Here is a 24,308-nt window from a genome sequence, read left to right on the forward strand (position 1 = left end):
TTGACTAGAATAGATCAGAAACGTGTGTGGGCATTTTTAGCTGGTTTTATGTCCCACAGTACAATTTCTTAGCGGTGTTTTCTTCATATATAATGAATGTTGTATAGCTTTGTGTTTAGTTTGTTCTATAATTAGTTGAAATTAACTGATGCCTTTAGAAAATTGAGATCTCAGAATTTTAATAAGAAGGCTCAATAGTGAATAAAAGTAGTAGATGCATCTTTAGGTATGGTGTTAAATGTGTTTGTGCTAGTCAGATCAGTCAGTAATCAATCAGCAAATATTTATTTGGATGATAATCTAATGCATTTCAAACTGAATGAAAACATGCACCTTTAAAAATATAATTTAATGAAAATCCTCATCTCATATCAATTAAATTATTTCAAAACAGAACCATAACTAGCATAGAGTAACTAGGGCTTTGCCCCAGAGCAGGAAATTAGTCACCTTGGGCATACTTTATTCCCTCAGCAAACAACCCCTCCCCACTTCTTCCCCCCTCCCCCACCCTACTAGTGTTCTAGGGGGAGCTTACTCTTCCCTACAGATAAACCTCAGGGAAGCCAGTTGTCCCAGGCACACACACACAAATGTAATTTACAACTCTGCTTTGAAACAAAAGTATCCATAGCCTATTGGGATATCATTCCAACTGTGCAAATTGAATTTGGGAAGTAATTAAAACATGAGGTCAGGTTCACTTTACAGTGTTGAACAAAAGCTTTCACAGATACTAAAATGCTCCATAAGAAGCTTTAACAATTTTTAAGTAAAATGTGTTCTAATTAAAACAGCCTCTATACAGGTATAAATGATAACAATGTCTTCATGAAACAAAAGGTTTTATGCATAAAAACTAAAACGTAAAGTTTTTCTACAAATAAACATGTAACATAGATGTTACCCAGTAAGGAATATAGGGCTATTGCTCCTATTGGAAAGATAATTGAAATGCTGGTAGAATTAGAGGAAATGTGGAAAGACTAAAGAAGAAGTCTTAATGACTCAAATAACCAATAAAGCTCCCAGAAGGCAAGATACTATTATGTTTCCTTTCTTATTCTATAATTTTCTTCCCTTTTTTTGTAGTTCAGACATTCAAAAGGATGTATATGTACATGTATGTGTGTATATATGCACATAAAAAAGCTCCTATGAGACAGTTTTCCAAAATCATTCTTGTCCATTGATTATAATAATATCTTCATATGTCTGATTTAGCTTTTATTATTTTGATATACAGGCATTTAACATTTTTTAAAAATTTCATCTTAGTTCGTAATGTTAAGTTAGAAACATAATATATATACATATATACATACACATATATAATATATGTGCATTCTGTACTGTGTATAGTGGTTTCAGGATACTGTTAAATAGAGATAAATGAAAACCATTGTAGAATTTTCCACATATGTTTGACCGGTCTTCAGTTTTTACCCTCCTGACCTTCATTAGGGAATTTGTTTTGTGTATAGGATATAAAACATACTGTATATGAGCTCTTCCTCACCCGATAATTGAATAAGAATGAACATAATGCATTGTCATATACCCTTGTGCTTTTAAACAGCAGGAAATGCAGTAGAGAAAAGCCATAAAAATCCACTGAATTATACCTAACCAACTATAATTATTATATATACCAGGCCACATCCTACATTTTTTAGGTACATGAGATTCTTGGCATCTTATTCACCAAATTATGTGAGTACTAGTTTTTCTATTTCATGTGATACTCTTGGTACTGGACTTCTGAGACAGTGTCATCTATGGTTTCATTAGATGCAGCTATCAGTTTAAATATACTCCAACATGTAACAGAGTTTAATCAGTCAATCAACAAGCATTTATTAATGTTCATCAACGCCAGGCTCTGTTATTGATTTGCCTGGTGATTCTTAAGCAAGTTACCGTCTCGTATTTCAGGGTCCTTGTTTAGAAAGTGGATTGCTTTTACATGGGTATTGTGAAGGACAACCAATTTAAATATTGAAGGAGAAATATTGCAATGGCATTTGTGCCTTAAATCCACATTTTTAATATGAAACCAAATATGGTCTCTTAAAGGAAGCCTATGAAAGATTTTTCCATGGGCCCCCAAGGAAAATTTCAGAAAGCTTTCTTAAATCCTTTTGTAATAGAATTTTATCTCTAACAAGGAAGGAGTTCTTTCTTTCATGGGTCCCCTGAATTACAATTACTGCTTGAATTGTATTTACACCTGTGTTTTGTGAGCTGTCATCTAAGCTCCTTATTATGAAGGCATTGTAATTATATTCAATCTTTTCTGTTTAATGACAAATTAAAAATTGATTTTTGAATGAATGTGTTCTACACATGTTGAGAAAGTAGAGAAATAATGTTATGTGGTTATTTTTCTGTGTTAATTTTTCTTCAATTCCAAACCGTTTGGATTCCTAAGTACAAAGCTTATTTTATGTAGACAAAATAAGAAACAGAAAGTATGCATCAAATAGCACCATTGAGAAAAAAGTTAAGATGATTCTTATACGAAATTTTACCTACTATGATTTGTTGACTCTAGATTTAAGATCCTTTCTCTACCATAGGTGATAAGATTGTTACATTTTCTCAGCCAATGGTTACATGAAATGTAGCACATTTTTCTTTATCTTATTACAATATTAAGTCCATTAGCTCATGGGATTTCGATCCATCAATCTTCTCACTCTCCAAGAGTCATCTTTTTAAAAAAATTTGCTGTTGAAAGAGCCAATTCAGAAATCATAAAAATTAGGTACCACAGTGCTTTCTGTCTTGGTGAAGAAAAAGCCCAAAATAATAATCCATAATTTGAAGTATTCCAAAAGAAGCTGTCACTAAGGTTGCCCTAATTTGTGAGACCCATAAATATATTGTTCGCATTCAAATTTAAAGCTTTTTCCACAGGAAAAGCCATAAACTCTTTAGTTTCAAATAAAAATTTAAAAAGTTAGACATCTGAAATTAGATTTTGAACCCATTAAGTCAGACTTGGCTAGGCAACCAGTGCTAATATAAATTTCTCTGTATTCTTGCCAGTTATCAACTATGCCGAAAGACTTCCTAAAAAGCAGCCATTGTTAGTGAATATCATTCTTAATTCATATCCTTGATAATAATCTTCAAAGTTATTTGTATATCACCCACTTAGTGAGGAATAAAGCCTCAGAATATTATCCAGAAACCATCACTATGAGTTAACAGGGGGCATTAAATTCTCTGGTATACTCAAATATTATCTGTTACTAAGCAAACTATACTTCAGAAATTACCCTTAAAGAAAACATTATCAGCCCCTCCTAAAATAAAACAGCCTAAGACAGCCCAATTATTTAGTCACTTCTTTTATTCATATATTCAAAAGAAATTGTGAATGACTAAAGTTTAGATTTGATATAGGAGTCAGTTTATATCACAGTCACTGCAATTGTATTTACCTAGAATGGTTAATTTTTATTTTTTTTGTTTTTTTTTAATTTTTTGGTGAGGCAATTGGGGTTAAGTGACTTGCCCAGTTACACAGCTAGGAAATATTATGTGTCTGAGGCCAGATTTGAACTCAGGTCCTCCTGACTTCAGGGCCAGTGCTCTATCCACTGCACCATCTAGCTGCCCCTAGAATGGTTAATTTTTAACTCCACAACAATCATCCATAATAATTTTGAATTTGCTTTTATTTCTATTCTATTTTCATGCTAAAGGTTTATTTCTTCAGTTTTATTTAAGCAGTGATCTGTGGGAAATACTTTAAGATAAAGGGCAGGTTCAGCATGAAAAGGAATAAGGCCATTTTTCCTTACACAAATACCCCATTTTATTTAGGATTGTCAATTCATTTTTCTAAGCGCTAATTCAGAAAATAACAGCAAAGTAGCCATCTATCATATAGAAACATAGATCTAAACTAAAAAGGATCTCAGAAGCCATGTAGCCTAGGTCTTTTGACTGTGGAGTCAGAAATCTTTCTACTGTGCCACACTCCAGTACAAAGTAGGGCTGCATGCAGAGACAATACAGATGAAAAGGAATGTTTCTGTTTTCATGCTTATTGGTACAGTGGTCAATTAAAAGCTACTCATTAAAATTAGCATTTATCTCCTTTAAGGAACCAACATGAAATCATAAACTGGTAAATAGTGAAGAACAAGTTATGCAAAGCACTAAAATTTTTAGCTGTAAAGGCAAGGCTACATTTCTGCTAACATTCCACATTAGTTTGAAGTACCACGAATCTCAATGTGTAAGATTGCATAAGTATTTGGCAGTATATGTATACAAAGAACTATTTGCTATATGAAAGTTTCAAATACATATAAATTTCCTACTTATTATACCATGGAAGCTCATAGTACTCAACTAAGTACTCTTCTGAGGCCTAGAAGATATTCTCAGTTAATACTTTTCTGCTATACCAAAAAGTAACTCATTGAGCTGTATTATTGTGTACATTGATCTTCATTTGCTTCTTCTAGTCACTAATGTAAAAATATAGACCTTAACATATTAAAGGATGCTTGGGAAATAACTGGGAATGAGCTGAGGTGGGGAGATTATAGACCCTCTATGTGCAAATTCATTAGTGTCACTGAAAGAAACTGCAAGGATGCAAATTTGCAATGGTCTTGGACTCATAAAGAGATTAACTGTGATATGAACTTGAATCCTTGAGGTCTCAGATCAAAAACCAAAATGTAAAAGATAGATAAGGTTGGAATAATAATAACAACGATAATAGCATTATTCTAGTGCTTCTGAGTTTGCAAAGCTCTTCATATTTATTATCTCATTTGATGTAGAATTAAGAAAGGACTCACCCAAAGACATTTGAAATATGTCATCATGACAAAAGTATTAAAAATGTTGAAGGCTTCATAATTATTTTATAATAATGAGAAAAAGATTGAAAATATTTTATTTGGTTGGCCTAATATTTGTCGTGGAACCTATATTACTACTAGGCAAAGAATAGGTACTTAATGAATGATTGATTGAATTGAGAATGGAAATTCCAGGATCCAGAGCTGAAGTAATGACCCAGAAAACTCTATTTCTCCATACTTGTTGTTGGAATACCAGAGTGAGTACATTGTGGCCTTTACCAAGGGCTATTGGTTCTCACTGTGACTCACAGGTGCCTACCTGATATTGCATTGCAGCATATAGAAAAACTTTCTTGTGCTGTTGTCTTTCCTTCTTTCCCACATTCATGTATGGATTTGATTATCCCCTGAAATAGTCTTAGAGGCTGCTGCTGAGCTCAACAGGGTGTTCCTTATAACAAGGGGAGCCACAATTGTTTCTCCCTAGAGTCTCCTTTTATCTGCTATATCACCACTGTTCTTAGGAAATAGCCCTGTGAAGACAAACTGTCACCATTGCAGGAATTCACCTCTCCCACCTATTCCCAAGTCATCACCGTATCTCAGAATATTCATAGAGAAAATTCCAGCTCAAACTCTGGATGGAAGCTAAGAACCCAGCATGGCATAGTTCATGGAAAGGGTCTGCCCAGTCCCTGAAATGTGTATCCTCTAACCAGGTTCTGAGTTCTAGAGGCTGAGACTACTGAGAGATAGGAATTAATTCAGGTCTTAATCCTACAAGTTCCTTCCTTCAGCCTGCAAACATGCTTAGCTCTCTGCTATCCTTTAAAACAAAATTTTAGGCCCTTCTCTTAAGGCTGCCATCCTTAAAAGCTGTGATCCTAGGCCTCTATTCAATTTAATTCTAGGAAAAGCTGTTTATACTCATCAATTGCCAAGGCCTATTGATTCTAGTCCAGCAACTTTTCTTACATCCAGTCTACTATGTGCAAGCCTCAGTGCTAGGCATTGGGTATATGAGACAAAAGTAAACCCAATCACAACCTTTAAGAGTCATGCATTTTACTGAGAAATGCAACATGTGGACAGATGTTTATATGAAAAGGAAGAAAGCTCTGACAACTCGGGGAATCAGGAAGTATTTTTATGTATAAGTTAATACAAGAGCTAAACCTTGAATCTACAAAGGTATTGAGGCAAAAGATGGAATGGCAGTTTCTGGAAATATCAGCTAAGCTGGTTTGTCTAGAACTCAGCTTGAATAAAAGGGAATGATGTGTAACAAGAAAGGTTACAACTAGATTATGAAATGTTTTAAGTACCAACCTGAGGAATTTGTCATTTATCCTACAGGCAATAGGGAGCCATTGAGAGTTCTTGGGCAGAAGAATAATAATATTGGATTATTCTTTTTAAAAATTATTTTGGCCACTATGGAGAAAATGAATGGGAGAGGAGAGAAAGTGGAAATTGAAAGTCTAATAAGAATAGTCTTATTTTGGAATAGTCTGTGGAAGAAGTCATAGAGGTCTAACCACAATGGTGGCTATATGTGGAAGCGAAGGAAACATATGAGAGAGATACTATAGAAATAGAATCAACAAGATCTCATTACTAATTGGATATTTGGGAAAGGGAAAAGGCAAGGATGAAGCCAAGTTTGTGCCTGGAAGGATGGTGGTGCCCTTAACAAAAATAAGGAAGTTTGGAGGAGAGGAAGTTTTAGAAATAAAGGAATGTTTTCTATTTTGGATGTGTTGAATTCTAAATGATTGGAAAATATCAAAATGAAGATGTCCAGAAAACAGCTTGTAACATGGGAGTGATAGTACTGGTGCATATATAGATCTGGAAGTCATCTGCATGGAGAAGACAGTTGAACTTGAGAGAACTGATGAGATTACCGTGAGAGAGAATGTAGAATGAGAGGAAAAGTGGGCCCAGGTGAAATCCTTAGGGAATAATCTTAGCTGTGGAGACACTGATTACAATCCAGCCAAGAAAACTGAGAAAGTGGTTAGACTGGTAGGTGGAGAGAGCAGTATCACAAAAGCTGAGAAAAGAAAGAGTATCAAATGCTGCAGAGGAGTCCCAAAAGATGAGAATTAAGGAGAAGCCATTGCTATGGTACCCTTGGATCATTGGTAACCTTGGGAAGAGCAATTTCAATTGAGAGGTAAAGCCAGAAGCCAAATTATACAAAGGATTAAGAAATGAGTAGGTGGAGAGGAAATGGAGGAAAAGACTATTAGTCTTTTTAAAAGTCTAGCTGTGAAAGAGAGAAGAGCTGTAAAAAGATGCATTGAGAAGCATATTAATGTTAAGTGAAGATATTTTAAGAATAGAGAAAGATCTGGGTATGTTCTAGGCAGCAGGGAAATAGACAATAGACAGGAAGACTGAAAATTAAAGATGGATTGGAGGGGTTAGAAATAAAGCAACATGTACTCAAAGGAAACAGGAAGGAGTGGAGTCAAAGGCACAACTAAAGAGACTGGTTTTTTTGAGAAGGGCAACTTCATCAGAGCCTACAGTAAAGAAGGGAAGAGTGGAGAATGATGTTGAATTTTGAGGTTTGGGGATAAAGAAGAAATGGAAACTCACAATAAATGACTTCTGCTTTCTTAGTAAAGTAAGATGTGAGGTCCTCTGTTGGGGGCATGAGGGTTACAAGGGGAAGAAGGAATAGTATAGGAGGTATAAGGAAAGAAGTTCAGGAACAGCTACTGTGAGGTATAAAATAGCATCAATTACTAAAGAATAAAAGGATTGACCCAGAGCAGTGAAGGCCCAGTGGACCTTGCCTGCACAGTTGTGTGATTTTCTTCACTTTACACATGTAGAGGGTAACTCAGGATTTGTGGTTGGTAAGGCATGAATAGTGACAGAACAAGAGAGAAGGAATTCAGGAACACAGGACAATGTATATTTAAACTGGTTTACTAGACACTCAAGATTTCAAAGGGAAGAAAATGAATTGAGACTGGGAAATGACTAAGTGATGAAGTGAATGGAGGGAAAGATAAGGACAGGAAATAAAGTATAAGAAGAGTGAAGCCCAGAGAGAGATGGAATAATAAGAGTCTATGGTCAGAAGAATTCCAGAGTTCTGTATTATGGCAGTTAATGGTGATGGTGAAATGAAGAGTATAACCATCCCTTTGTATATTTATCCTCCTTTCCTTTACAATGCCACCATCCTAGCTTAGGGTTTAATTATCTCTCACCTGTACTATTATAATAACTTCCTAACTCATTACCGTATTCCAGTCTCTTTTCTCTCCATCCTTCACATGACTACCAATGTAACTTGTGATTGTATACAAATTAGGCAGCAATAGACATAGAGAATTCTGAAAACAGGTTCAGATGTTTATTCCAACTTTGCAAAAGATTAAGCTATCAAATCATATGATCTTTTGAGCCTTAGTTTCTCCATCTAGAGAGGCTGTGATATGGAAGAAAGAATACTAGACATGAAGTCGGTGAAGTTTGGATTCCAGTCCTTTGAAATTCTGGCAGTGAGGTGGCACAGTAGCTGGAGCACTGGACCTGGAGTCAGGAAGACCTCAGTTCAGATTTGGTCTTGGAAATTTCCTAGCTATGTGACCCCAGGCAAGTCATCTAACCTCTGTTTGACGTAGCTTCCTCACCTTTAAAATGGGGATGATAATAGTATCAACTTCCCAAGGTTGTTGTGAGGAGGAAAATGAGAATAATATTTGTAAAACATATCGCAAACCTTAAAGTGTTATATATCTACTAGTATGACTGTGTGTGACTGTGGACAAGTCACTTAACCTGTCTGAGCTTTGTTTTCCTCATCTGCAAAATGAAAACAATAATACCTGAACTACCTATCTCATAAAACTTTTGTGAAGCTTAAGTGGAATAAATTACATAAGACATCCATAAAAAGGAGACAATAATAATGGTAGTATGTACCTCATTGTACATTTTTGAGAATCAGATGAGATGTTCTATAAAAGACTTTGTAAACCTTAAAATACTAGATAAAATGTCAGTTATTTTTATCTCTAAAAAAGGGTTACTTGCTACATCAATCAATCTCATTAGGATGTTGCAATAATAAATGAGATGTTACAATAAAATTTCTCTATTTCAGGCTGATTGGGTAGGAAAAGGCTCATTTTGACTAAGGAATTTGAAAATATTTTAAAAGAAATTCCATTTTTATTACTTTCAAGTATATATTCGAACTAGTTGCTAGCGGTATTTCTAAATAGAGATCCTGCTTGGCCTTCTCGAATGAATATATAAGACTCAGTGATCCCATCCCATCATGTTTCTTCCTTCAGAATCTTCTTCCTCCCTCATGCATTTTCAGTCTTTTTATAAAAAAAGATACCACTACTTCCTCCTAAAAATATGTAATGTTATCCCCTAACTTCCAAAAAGAAGTTACCTTTGATCCTTATGCCACCTAAAGCTACTATTCTATTTCCCTTTTCCTTTTTACTGCCAAATTCTAAAGATAAAGTAGTCTGTGCCTTCTTACTTTTCTTCATACAACCCCACGTAACCTGGATTTTGTTCCCATTGCTTTATTGAAACTGTTCTTTCAAAGGATACTAATAATGTCCTAATTCAATATATTTTCATTCTTTTTCCTTCTTCGCTTCTCCATAGTATGACACTGTAATTTCCTGCTTCTCCTGCCTCTGACTTTCTTCTTGGCCTCCTTCACTTGTTTCACATCCTCCCACCCTCTAAATGTAGATGTTCCTGAGGACTTCTGTATTTGATCTCTTTTGTATTGCTCTTTTTTTTTTTAATACTTTTTATTTGGTGATCTCATCTATTTCCCTTGGTCACTGGGCAAAGAGAAGTTCCTTGTACAGAAAAATTTGTATCATGATCCAGAAATTTATTAACCTGATATAATCTTCTACCCAATTAAATGATTTTGAAACGTAATCCTAGGTAAGAAAAATAAGGAAGCTGAAATTTTATAGCATACATTTTTATAAAATTTTAGTTCCAAATCCAAAGGATCACTCTAATCTATAATTCAAAGTCTTGAATTTCATGAAGGTTTTTTTTTTCCTTTTCATTGACACTGTTGACTCTGCTTCATCGGCCACAGCGTCGCTCCCACTCCTACATATACACACTCAGAAAACTGATCATTTTTTCTAAGCTTTTGGAAACTTGCTAAAGATTTTAAAAGTACTTTCCAATCCAAGTTGACCCCAACATACTAGTAAATGTGTATTCAAGATCAGGCCCATAAATACATGTGTCTGCCCAAACACATGTTAATTTTATAGACCAAAAAAAAAACCTTTAAAAATATTCTTCTGTCTATGGTATAGCATCACGTCTGTAAAACATTGTACAACCTAAAAATGAGATTTAGTCAACCTAGTTGGATCCATGCCAGATTCTCCCACTTTTTCCCCTTTCTCAATGTTTTTGCTTCCCAAGAAATAGAGGAGGAATTGCTGTCTCCCTCTTCTCCAACACTGTAAGACAGCGCAATACTGTTATGCTGACTCTCTCCCTGAGATCCCTGCCCTGGTGCCCCCGCTCTTCCAGACCCACCTCATTTCAGAGCACCTAATTCCCATTGCTTCTTACCCCGCGGGTGTTCACACTAGCTTGTGTGCACACACATGAGAGAGATTACTAAGCATTACAGCCAGATCTGTCAGATATCCTCCCAACCTGCAATGGGAAGTCTCTCTGTCAGGATTCTCTCCTGTTCGCCCTCAACAACCACCTCAGCTGTTTAGTCACCCCAGGCCCAGCGATTTCCAGCTCCTTTGCAGTGAATTATGACAACTGTGAGGTACTCTGCAATGAACAGCCTAAGCAGCTCAACGCTGTTACCCTTGCCCGCCCCCATGGGCATATTTATATGCCAGAGAAACAGCTAGAACTTTCTAACAAACTAAGTTGGTGGAACACTTCCAGAAGTAGTTCTATCTTCCTCGTTGTTGTCCTGTGAAGAAACTGTCTAGAAAAAGAACTTTTTGGAAATCTGTGGCTTGTGCCAGCTACACGGATGGTAAAGACAGACTGCTTTCTTTCACTGAGGCCATATATCATCTTCCATAGAGAATTCTCTATAGTATGGCCTTGTTCTCAGCAAACATCTACTTACTGAGCTTTACCAAAAAGCGCAATATGGGATGTTGCATGGAGCAGTTGTCTTTCTTTTTCATTAGATATTCCTTCCAAGGTAATCTACAAGATGAATAATATTCAGTGACCTTGCTTTCAAGTGCTTGAGGAATCTTTTAGGTTCATAAGCTTTTCATTGTTCTTGTTCAGTACCTCAAATGATAGCCTATTTAAGCCAGAACTGCCACATAGTATCAGCTTTTCTTCAAGAAGAGTAGTTTCAAGTTCTAAAACAGTGGCAGTCACTTAAAAAAAATTTCCCTGAAGAGAATTTTCTTACAGATAAATCCTGTGTCAAAATCTCCTTGATTCACAGCTTAGATGAGCCATGATTTTTCTTTTATTACAGTATCAGCATCTAAATTAGAAACAAAACCAGAAGACTTGAAGTATAAAATAATGACCACAGCAGGAAACCCAAAATCACTATTTAATTCTTTATTCCTTCCAGACCTTATGAAAATAAACCTTATGAAAAAATTAGGTCAATTCATTGAACAAGATTCCCCCTTTCTTCTTAGGTATATGAAGCTTAACTTAAAAAAAAAGTGCCACATACTTTCTTGTGACTTAATTGTTAGAATAAAGCTATTTAGTTGCAGGATTTTTATGTATGAACCAAATAGCAAGCAATTTCTATTCCCCCTTAGGAAGAAAATTTAAGCTCCAGTAGTGGATAATTGCAGCAAAGTCTGCATCATCATTAAGAGTTGCATCTATTTAAATATTTTGCGTGAAGCATATACACATATAATTACCAGTATCTAATATCTTATTCAAACTAAATATAGCATTGCAGCCCCCAGTAGGTTTTTACTGTTGACCTTTGGATAATAGAGCCATTCTGGAAAAAAAAAGAAAGAAAAGAAAAATATTTTCTCTGTGTGTGTTCTGCACAACAGGAGTACTACAAACCTGTCATCAGGATGGCATTAGATTTTGAGTTTTTCCTATAGTGATGATGGCCACTTCTGGATAATAACATGATTTTACAAAATTACTAGTGAGATTTAGAGAACCATCTGTAGCCACATATGACTTTTCTCTCTGGAAGTTTATTCTTTTTGGGAACAGAAACTGTGACTTTGTCCACATTCTCCTTATACTGTAAACTATTGAATGAACTGCCCAAGATATGTAAAAGAAAAAAAAAAGACCATCCTCCAATTTAATGACTCATCATGTTTACCACTAAAACTTCTCTTCCTCCAAAATACCCTATTTCTTTGACAGTGCCACCATACTCTCAGTCAGCCAGGTTCATAATTTTGGGATCGTTCTTCATTATTCCTTCTCCCTTACTACTCATATATAATTTCTTACAAAATCTGGCTGATTCTGACCCTGTTGTATTTCTTTTAGTCATCCTGTTCTCTCCATCCAAAATGTCTACCACCATAGTTCTGGCCCTTATTGCTTTTCACCTAAGCTATTATAATAGCTTCTTTAAGAAGAGAAGTATGGTCTTATACATGGTAGAATGTCAGGACATTGAGTGGCTGAAGAATGTACTTTGTGCATGTTATACTCAAAGTACATAAGTAATAACCAGAATGTGCATGCACAAAGGTTTTTAAGTTAAATGGTTGAAACTAAGGGGTTTCTTTGTTGACGTTATAACAATATTTCTGGACCTTAAAATTTATACAACCTATTAAAAATTTTTTTGAAGATTAACTCATAGAAAATCAAGGTTTTATTGCTTAAATGACACTGTCTCTAATATATATTCCAAAGCAAGGCATCCTAATTTTGCTTATTACATGGTTTAAAAAAATATTTTTGTGTTTCTTGATTCTGGAACTAGGGACTGATTGTAATCTAACCTACATATTATACATGCTTTACTTCCATATAGAAATATTCTAGTTCACTGTATTGACTGAACAAGAGACAGCTTTGAGGACAGAAATTAATGATCAATGAGATTTCATTATGAACCTTTGTACTATATTCTTGCTAGATACTGGGGATTAAAAGATGAAAATGAAGTAGTCCCTGCCCTCAAGGAACTTGCATTCTATTAAGAGACAAGATCTGAGCTCAAGTTCTATCTCTGACTCATACTCTCTGTATGACTCTTGTAAGTCACTGAGCCTTTCAGTGCCCCAGTCAGATATTTAAGACTTTAAATTACAGACAAGTTGCTGAACTACATTGGTAAAGGTAGTTTCCATACCAGGAGATTCTTATTCTGCTGAAATTATAGATCTGGGCCAAAAAAAAAAAATGATTGGATATTTTCTATCTCATTCCTTTAATTTACTTTTGGAAAACCTTTTATTGTCTGCTGTTTATGTTCATTTTGATTAATAAGCAAAGATAAAATTTAAGATGTTTCTACCCAAAAGTTCAATTATGCTTTGCGGTTATTCTCTTGTATCCTATATATATTCTACTCATTAATTATGGATTTGTGGTAAGGAAGGTTTTGGACAAGTTGCTTTACTATTTGATATGCAACAAGATTTTATATTCATTTGTGCTTCTTTTTCATCTGATAAATTTCCCCTCTGCCTTTCCAGATAATAATTAGAGAAACTGTAAACCTTATTCATGATAATATCCATATTTCCCTTAGGAAGTTAGTGAATATTTAAAGCTTTATGCTCATCATAGAAGCTAAGCACAACTTAAATTTTGAAATGCCTAATTTCTGCTCTGAGACCTGTCTTTACCAATGGAATTTGGTATGTGGAAAATCAACCTTACTGACAGGATATACCAAGCCAGAAATGATTATTGGTCATGTCTAACAGAGCTTCTGATTTAAAAAAATATATAAAATGCAAAAATGTTTTCCTTCAGTTTGAGGCACTTTTTTTTAAAAGATCTACATTCTTTCTTAGTGAAAACATTTTATTTTTTATATGATGCTTTCCCATGCATAGGACCTATTAGAATTGGAAAGACGATATGTGTAAATAGTAGCAGAGGCTCCTGATTAAAACTAGTGATTTTCTTCACTCTACTTTTATGCATAGTGTGTAGAACTCAGCCCATTGATTCCCAACCATTTATATGTGTAACAGAAATAGATCAATTTCAAGTCCCTCGTGAATTTATCTGCATACAATTTAGGCGGAAGTTGCATTTGACATTATCCTATTTTGATCATACCTGATAGTTGCTAAAACAGTCATGTATCCAAAATCATATAAAGCTTCAACATTAGATATTGTTTTTTTCATACAAATAAATCAGACTTGATCATCTCATTAGCTCTCCCTTCTTAATTATGTTCCTACTGCATATAGAGTAAGTACCATCACGTTTCCTTAGTATTTTACATTTCATGCCTGCAGGTGCATTATCCACCAGAAATGCTCAGTCTTCATTTAAAGACATTCTCATTTAGGTCATGTCAGTTTCTGCTAAATGAAATATTGATTGTTGTTGTTGTCCACTGGAGTTTTCTGCCCATTTTAGGAACACGGGGAAGTAACTACTGTAAAACTACAAGGAGTAGTATAATTTAGAATGAAAGCTGTCAGTAGAATTTAATGGCTTTGATTCAATAAATCTCTTATGAGAAAAATGGTTTTTAAATTCACTAGTATGTTGTAGAAGGGTAACCCATTAGAAATAACCAGTTCTGTAATTATAAATTCTGTGCATGATCCCATTCTGAATAATCAGCCCAGCCATTGCCTTAGTAGAGAGATGATTCTAAACCCCAGTTAATAGTCCAAAATGATATATATTATGAAATGGCATTACTCACTGCAGATATCAGATAAGAACATCATCTGACGCTTCCATAGTAGTTTTTGTTGTTTGTTTTTGAGTTTGGGGATTTTCTGGGGAGTCGGTTGGGGTTAGTCTTGGATTTTAAGACGAAAGTCTGGTTTAGGCTATTTTGGCCATTTACCCACAAGAGCTGGAGTGAATACTCTTGAGAGAAGAACAGAATCGGGCCTTTGGATAAAAAGTAAAGAGATAGGGAATGTTATCTGGGAGATCAGGGTTGAAGCTAGTAACAGTGAAAGACAGAGCGTTGTTAGGAATGGGAGAAGACAAATACAGTACCTTTCTCTACCAATAGCAAATCTGAGCCTATAGAATTGTCATCCCAGGCTATTCCCAGAGATATGTGAAAAGGTAGAGGGGTTAGATTAGAGGGCAGCATCAGATAACTGTCAGAGAGGATGAGGAGAGAAGGGAGAAAAATACCAACTAAAGAAGGGGGGGAAAGGAGGAGTTTCTATGCCCAACAGTCCTTGGGTGGCCATTTGTATGTAGGAGATATATTTAAGTTAGAGATAGACTCTATTGTGCATTCACTAACTATTTGGAAATGAAACATTTCCGTACTTTAAGACACATAAATAGTGAAGTAGTATTTAGTAAATATCTATTACATGTAAAGTATGTTATGAAAATATTCATGAGAAATATTATTTAATCTTTTCAAAGATTTCTGCTTTTTAAACATGCGTAATATTCCATCTCCATTTGATAATTTATTTTAGATATATAAGAATAAAAACCTACATATGAATGTGACTGCTTCACATGGGAAAAAATAGCTTGTCAAGATGGATGAATGAATGATTCTTTTTGCATAAAAGGTCTATTTTACTGTTCTTCAACTATAGTTTGGGTAAAATGTTTATGGTATACTTAACAGGAATTATACTTGTAAAATAAAATGAAAAATAGAAGCTTTAAAAATTCTGTTTTTTTCCTAAGAACATTTATTGGGCATAAAATAATAATAATAATAATAATAATAGCATTTGTATAGCATTTTAAAGTTTCCAAAGCATTCTACAAATATCTCACTTTATCCATACACAACTCATGGACATAGATGCTGTTATTATTCCCATTTTGCAAACAAGGAAACTGAGATAAAAAGAGGTCGTGACTTGCCCAGGCTTAATCAGGTCTTCCTATAACTCTTCGGTCAGTATTCTCTCCACTATACCACCTCACTGCTTTACTGTGGCAAAGCATTCTGCCAGGCACTGGGAGAAAACAAAAAAGTTTAAATAAGGCATGATGATATATGATCTAAACTGTCATCAATTTTATAGTCTACAAGTACTATATGATTCCAAAACAAAATAATGAATAGCAAATCAATAAATTAGAATTATTTTGAAGGAATAATTGTAAAGGGGAGATTGATCAAATTTTCCTGTCCATATTGTTTCCTACATTTAGCAGCAGCTGCTTTCTAGATGGGTGATATTTGTAATAAGGTAGCTGCCACAGCAGAGCAGAAAGAAATAGCCCATGGATAGGACTGTATATCCTAATAAATTTTACTGAAGGATACCCTTTACAGCTTACAGAGATGTTGAGGGCTGAAGATAAGAATGCTCTGTCTTTCTTGCCTTCAAGAAGCACAGAGGCTTTTGGCCTCAAATAAGCTCATGGGGAGCATGGAATGGCAACACCGCAGATGTCTCATGGGAGTTGCAATACCAAAGGTGACTTACCAACTTTCTCTTTTTATATAGGAAAGGTCTCATCTCTAATGTGTAATCAATAATGTTTCAGTTTTCCTTTTCATGGGATTCAAGGGCATTGTTTAGCTAAATAGAACAATGGAATATCATGTGTAAAATTGTTATTTTTGGAAATAGGGAAAGGTCTCCTAAACAGTTGAAGGATGTAAAGCAAAATAATGGAAAACATAACTGGAGATTTGAGAGTTGGAAAGGACCTTGGCACCCGTCTAGCCCTCCACATAATGAAAGGAATTCCAGCTATAATATACCCAACTAGTGGTCACCCACCTGGTCTCTGCTTAAAGAATTTCCAAGCATGGAGACCCCACCACCTCTTTAGATAGTCCGTTCTTCTTTTGGATAACTCTAATAGCTAAGAAGCTTTTCCTGACATCCAGCCTAAATTGGTCTTTTTTTACTTTCACCCATTACTCCTGGTTCTTCCCTTCAAGACCAACCAGAACAAGTCTAAATCCCCCTCAATATGATAGTCCTTAAAATACTTGAAGACAGTTATCATGTCCCCTTCAGTCTTCTCTTCTCCAGGCCAAACATCTCAAATTCTTTCAACCAGTCCCTGTATGTTGTGGATTCCATGCCCTGTGCCATCCTGATTTGCTTCCTCTGGACGTTATCCAGCTGATCAAGGCCCTTCTTAAATAGGCACCTAGAAATGAACACAGTTCTCCAGATGAAAACTGATAAGAACAGATAACTTTGTTACCATCACTTCTCTATTCCTAGAAGTTATGCCACTCTTCATGAAGCCCAAGATTACATTAGCTTTTTTTGGCTGACATATCAAACGGCTCATCCATATTGAATTTGAAGGCTGCTAAAACCCACAGAGCTTCTCAGAACAACTGCTCTATAGCCATGCCTCTCCTGTCTTATACTTGTGAAGTTGATTTTTTTATACTTATGTGTAAGACATTACATAGGGCAGGCATACAAATTTAACTGAAGCAGCAAGGCATCCTGAAAGGGAGAGAGGAGGCAGCATATGCCAGGCAAATCAAACCACTATCACCACCTTTTCTACCATCTTCCATGAAACCCTGAATTCCAACACAGTGTCCATAGTTATCATTCTGGGAAGCAACTCCTTGTAGAGACGCAGTCTGACAGCTGCCCCTGCAGGTGCTACAGCCACTTGAAGACCCAGAAAAGAAAGTTCTTGCCACCAAAGTCTTTGGCACTGTCAAATGGTTCAACATCAGAAATCAGTGTGATTTTATCAGTGGAAGTGAAATTAAAGAAGAGGCATTACCGCCTGCTTTGCTCCTGGCATCCTAAGGATCATAGGACTTTTCCATCCGATTGGCAGCTAAAAATTTTCCATATGTATTTTGTTTCTTCCATTAGAATGTGAGCTCCTTGAAACCTGGGACTGTTTTACTTTTCTATTTGTATCCTCAGCACTTAGCACAGTCCTTTGCCATAGTAAGTGCTTAATAAATGTTTTACTCATTCATTCATCCATTTATCCACACTTGTTTTCATCTTATTAGATTTAGCTAAATGTTCTAACCTTTCAAGATATTTTTGGATCCTGACACATCGATTGTGTTAGCTATACCTCCCAAGGCTGTGACATCTGCGAAGATGATAAGCATGCCGGCTGTGCCTTTATCAAAGTCATTGAGAAAAATGTGAAACACAGAACCAAGCACAGATCCCTGACATATTCCACTAGAGACCTTGTGCCATATTGACATTGAACCATTAACAATTACTCTTTAAGCCAGGCCAGCCATGCAGTTTTGAATCAATTTCTCTATATTATCATCTAGCCCACATCTCTTCGGTTTTTTTTCTATGAAAATAGTATGAGATACTTCATCAAAAGCTTTGCTCAAATATAGCTAAACTATATCCAAAGTATTCCTCTCATACTAGTTTAATAATCTTGTTAAAAAAAGAACATGAGGTCAGTCTGGCATGATTTGTTCTTAAAGCCAAACTGGCTCTCTATAATCACTAATTCTGCATCTAAATGTTCATTTATCATCTCTTTATTAGTCCATTCTAGAATTTGCTCAGAAATCAAAGTCAAGCTTACTAGCCTAGCGTTTGAAGACTTTGTTCTCTTTCCCTTTTTCTGTAATGTGGAACCTCTTCTAAATCATGTGGAACCTCTTCAGATATCACTAACAATGGCTCAGAATCACATATGCTGGTTCTTTCAGGACCTACTGATTCATTAGACCAGGTGAATTAATCAGTTAAATACTCTTTTACTATCTCCTTACTAATCTTAGGTAACAACTCTGCATTTTCATTTTTATTATGCCATTTCTAGTGCAAGAGTCATTCTCTGTTGGAGAGAAAATATTAACAAAAACCAAATATCATGGAATGCATTGCAGCAATAAAAATTTAGTTGGAGCTAATACAAGGACTTATTAAAAATAGGAATTTTCCCAGGGATGAGATTCTTTCATATATAGTACTTTTCTTTTCCTTTCAGGAATGTTGTTTTGGGACATCTGATTTATTCATTAATTACTGAATGTTACTTTTCTTAAGTTTCAAGTCAGCCAGGTGGCACAGTGGATAGAAAACTGGATCTGGAGCCAAAAAGACCAGAGTTCAAATCCAGCCTCAGAAATTTATATGATTCTAGGCAAGTCACTTAACTTCTGTCTGCTTCAGATCTCTTATCTGTAAAATGAAGATAATAATAGCACCTGCCTCCTAAGGTTGTTGTGAAAATCAAAAGAGATACTATTTGTAAAATGCTTTGCAAACTTTAAAGTGCTTTATAAATGCTAGCTATTATTGTTTTTGTTAATAATTCTCTTTGCCCTTTATATTGAGAAGCTTCATACTGCCTTCCTTGCAAAAGTACACTGGAGGATTTATATGATCTTAAAACACTAAAATTATAAAATGTCTTGGCTAATAGGGACATTAGAAATTGACATCTCTAATACCATCAGAAAATAAATGAGGAAGAAAATAAGGCCTAGGGAGGCTTACCCAGTGGTCCACAGAAAGCAAGTGGCAGACTTAAGATTTACACCCAAATTCTCTCACTCCAGAGCCAATGCTTCACACACCACCACACTGCTTGTTAGAAAGACTAAAATCCCTTACATGAAAACAGTGAAGAGCACATTTAGAGATCAACAAAGCAAGTTAAAATATGTAGTACAAATAAGCAACATCACTTGTCAAAAGACTTCATGAAGGAAATTAATTTTGAAAAGGATAAGAGAATAAGTAAGACACTTAAGGATTAATTTTGTTCTTTCAGTTCCCATTTTGCATTTGAAAACATGGTCACTGAATTCATATAGCAACAAAAATTTTCTACTAGGAAGTATCAGTCCTTCACAGAACTGAAAAGGCTGATTTAGGTGGTTACACTACAATCAGTTCTATATTAAAAACAAGAAGGGACACATAGACTTATAGGTCCTAAATTCTTCTAGCTCCTTTATCTGTTCATTTTTCTTTACTCAGTATTTCTGATTAAATGAATCTGTGATCACATCTGTATGGGTATTCCCTCCAGTGATTCAGAATCACAGTCTTTCCATGCCTGCCCATCCTGTGTGATTCCTATCTTTGCTGTCCCATGTTGGCCAGAGAGGGCGCCACCCAACAATAGTGAAGGCTTTCCTTACTTTCTGTTAACATCACAGAATGATTAGTGGAACACTTGGTCTCTCTATTTGCTTTGTTGAAGTAACAGTAACTTAAGTTACTTAAGTAACTTAGGTTAACACCTCTTGACTCAAAAAAAAAAAAGTCCTAATCTCTTGACTTCTCTAGCTCCGTTAATGACAACATCAATTTCTTAAGTCTCTCAGGCTTAAAACATTAGTCATGTTAACTCCATTATCTGTCTAGTAATTCACTAAGTCATTTTGATTCTTCCTTTGAAAAAAAGGAACATTAATCCCTTCTTTGCCATTCCCATTGCCATGACCTTATGACCAATGGGAGAAGTGGGGCACACTTTGGAGAGGAATATTCCAGACCACAGGGCTGGTAGGATGATCCAGGGCAAAGAGGACTCGGATGCTGAAGGAAATTCTAAGATGAGACAGCAGAACAGATGTGACTTTGAAGTCCAGAAAGCCAGGAACAGGACTGGGAGTGGAATATAGCATGCAAAAAAAATGAGGGGCAGTCTGTTAACCCTGTCATTGTCCTTGGGCATCAAAGCAAGGCAATTTTGTTTTGCTTCATGGTTAACATTTCAGAGAAACTTGGGAAGAACAAAAGCATAAACAAAGAAGGTTGGATATGACTGTGTATTTTATACTTAGATGGAAACTTACTTAAAGATGGAGTCATTCATGCTAGGAGAGGAAAGATATAGAACCCCTTTCTCTTTGTCTCCACAGCAGTAAATCTTTTTGTTGTTCTTGCATGTTTAAAATTAAGATTGAGATGTCAGAGAATGTATCTTGCTGAAGTTCATTAATGTTGTGGCAGTTGGTTACAAGATGGGAGACTAAAGGTAGGGAGCACGCTTAGGAAGCTGATATCATAATCAAGGCATGACCAAAGTAGCTGTGGTTTAGTGTAAAGAGCTTCTCAACTAGGAGTTAGGGAACCAAGGGTCTAATCATGACTCTGTCAAAGTATGACCTTGGACAAGTTATCTCATTTGTCTTGGCACCAGTTTTTTTCACCTGAAAAAAAAAACAGAATATTAAACCATTTATTTGTTAGCAAAGAAAGAGAACTCAGTGGGGTCAGAACTTTGAATCGCAGCTATTCTGCTTGTGATCTCACCCAAGTTCCTTAACCATTCTGTTTCCTCATCTTTAAAAAGACAAGGCAGAACTTTAAGGTCTTACATTCCATGATTCCAAATGAGAAAGACTTGAACTAGAGTGGTACCGGCGAAAAGAGAAATCAGTGGGTTTAAGAAATAAAAACTTAGTAATACATACTGGTAAATCAAATATGGAGGGCAAAGAAGATAAAAGAATTATAAGTGAGAGAAAGATGGTACTAATTGATAGGATTAGGGAAGTCAGGAACAGAAACTTATTTGCTGAGAGGGATGTGATGATTTCAATTTTAAACCTGTTGAGTTTGATGTGATCGTAGACAAATTCGTTTAATCATTTGGAGATATAGGATTGGACTTTCAAAAAGATATCAGAGCTAGTGCTAGAGATTTGAGAGTCATTCACATCAAAGTGATAGTTAGAACTATGTAAGTAGATGAGTTCTCTAAGAAAGAGTAGATGGCTAAGGAACGAACCTTAGGAAGTAGTCATAGTTAAGAGGCAAAGGACGAAATAAAAACCATCAATGGATATTGAAAAGTAGTGATTTGACGTAGGAGAACTGAAGTATTGTATCGTCGTAGAAGCCAAGAGAGAAAAAAGTGAGTGTACTGGTAAAATGTGTTGAAGAAATATATCTTCATTTTCAAATATCGTCTGTATATTGGTCATCCACAAATTGGTCATTTATTATGTTTTATTTTAAAATGATAGGTACTCACCTGCATTAAGGTGATATTGTCTGACATCTACTATAACATTCATATGAATGATACAGTGACTACAGCCACAAAAAGAATTACTGCTTTACATGGAGATTTGGTCATTTGAGGAAATTAAGACTTTCTACTCTTGTTTGTTTATTGAAATGATGACATTTCTGGGTTAAGACAAATATTTAACTTTGATTTTACTTGGTTTTGCTTTTAAGAGATTAGGAGACCAGAGACATTCCTGAGAAAGGCTCTCTAACACCCATTCAGAAATTATACAGTTGGAGTTTCTTTTTCTCTAATATATTATGCTGTAAATTTCTTGTTCATTTTTGTCTGTTTAAGCTTAACAGTGAAAAGTATGCTGCCCCAAATCACATTTTTTTTAAGAAGTCCCTTCAGCCAAAAATCTTTAAAATTTGTTTTCCGTTAAGAGGGCTAAAATTATTAACTTGCTTGTTCTCTTTTCTCTTTCAACGTTGGATGCTATTTAGACATTTATTCAGTGCCTACTATGTGTAGGCTTTGTTGAGGTCACAAAGATGAATAAAACATGATCCCTGACATCAAGAAAATTATAATCTATTAGAACACATAATAAGTATTATTATTTATCCATCATTTTAAGGTTTGCAAAGTTCTTTATGTGTTATCTCATTTGATCAGATAACCCATGTATACAAATATCCATATTATAAATTAGAAATTCAGATAATCATATTATAAGTTATAAGTTATGAGTACACTGGAGAGGTACAAAGTGCTCTGAGGAGGAAGAGCTTGGTTCCAGCTCAGGAAAATTATGAAGAACTGTACTGTAAAAGATTTAAACAGGTAGAGTTGGTAGAAGAGTGTTCCAAGCAAAGAGGATGACCTCAGCAGAGTTATAGAGGCTAGAAAAGACAAGTTTTTAAATAAACTAGTTTAACCAGACCAGAGTACACACTGAGGAAGAGTGTGAAATAAGATTAGAAAGTTAGGATGTACTCAGATTATTGAAGGCCTTGAGTTCAAGAATAAGGAATTTTTTTTCAGCTTTCAGTAGGCAAGGGAAAATCATTAAGAATATTTGACCAAGAAAGTAATATAAGAAGTGTTAGAAACAATGCTCTGATAGCAGTATGCAGAACACATTGTAACAGGGAGTGATTGGAAGTAGGGAGGTTAGTAGGCTATTGCAGTGTTACAAATAAGAGAACATCAAGGAGAGCTCAACTAGGGTAGCTATGGGAATTTTTTTTTAAAAGGATACAAATACGTGGGTTGAGTTTTTATTTGTTTTGATCTCAATTTGTGATTTTATCAGTGTATGGAACTTTCATGGGAGCTCTATCAATTGGAATCACAGATTTAGAATTAGAACAGATGGTAGAAGTCATCTAATTCAGCCCCATCATGAGCTATATATGTTCCATACATTTGTGTCTTTCTACCTGTGACCAACATATGTGTCCACTCTTTCCGCTACCATTTCATTTATTTGTGGGAAAGAGTGCCCCAGGTTCTTTGGAGCAATTTGTTGCTACTTGGTTTTCTATGCCATTTTAGTAAGTGGCTTTATTTTGAGTTAATTATGGCTTCTGGCTGACTATTAGCAAGAGCCCAATAGTGGAGGATCTTGAGCTATAGTTTTGAGAGTACAGACCCACAAAGTACCTTGAAACCTGGGTTCCCCAAAGTGAAGGGATACAGGTTGGGTTAATTTGGGGTGCCCTGTGTGTTGCAAAGACCCATTGGATAATTTTTTTTTCCTCTGGGCCTTCATTTGAAATGGAGAGAAAGACCCATTAGAGAAATTTATGAGTTGCTTTTCTTCCCAAAGAAACTCATTAGACAAATTTTTCCCCAGAACAGTTAGGTTTCTTGCCTGCAGGAAAATTGATAACTACCAGTCAGTCTCAAGTCCCCAATCTCTTTTGGTAAATTCTAGCATTCTCTGGGAGCTAATGTGGGGGGATGAGCTATGTTGTACTTTGATTATACGATATTGTATATTGTATTCTTGTATTCTTTTTTTCCTTTTATTTTTCTGTTTTTGTTGGCTAATAGCCAGGGAGCTGGAAGATGAGAATGTAGAACATCCTTATTACTCCTTTGTAACATAGTTTGAGATCTCCCAAACTAAGAGTGTCCTCTCCCCCTCAGATTTTCCTGAAACATGTTGTTTAGGTTGTTCCTTTGTATTTACCACTCCTCACCTTATTTTATACTCATCTGTGTAATTGTCATACTCTTGGCCCAGCCCCACTTCTCCCTCCCCTGCCAAATGTAGTCTCTTTGAGGGCAGAGACTATCATATTTTACCTTTTTTAACTTTTTTTTATTTTGAGTTCTAATTCTCTTCCTGCCCCCTCATTGAGAAGGCAAGCAAAATATGTTTTATCTTTGCATCCCTAGTAC

The 24,308-nt window shown here is 35.5% G+C and overlaps 1 protein-coding gene across 18 annotated transcripts in view; it reads left to right on the top strand.

Moving 5' to 3' along the window:
• GPHN (gephyrin) overlaps positions 1 to 24,308 on the top strand; it is a 789,636-nt gene that overhangs the window by 541,443 nt on the left and 223,885 nt on the right. The gene's annotated exons all lie outside the window — the stretch shown is intronic.

This window comes from Phascolarctos cinereus, unplaced genomic scaffold (assembly GCF_003287225.1).
Source record: "Phascolarctos cinereus isolate Bilbo 61053 unplaced genomic scaffold, phaCin_HiC Scaffold_3;HRSCAF=262, whole genome shotgun sequence".
Taxonomy (NCBI): domain Eukaryota; kingdom Metazoa; phylum Chordata; class Mammalia; order Diprotodontia; family Phascolarctidae; genus Phascolarctos; species Phascolarctos cinereus.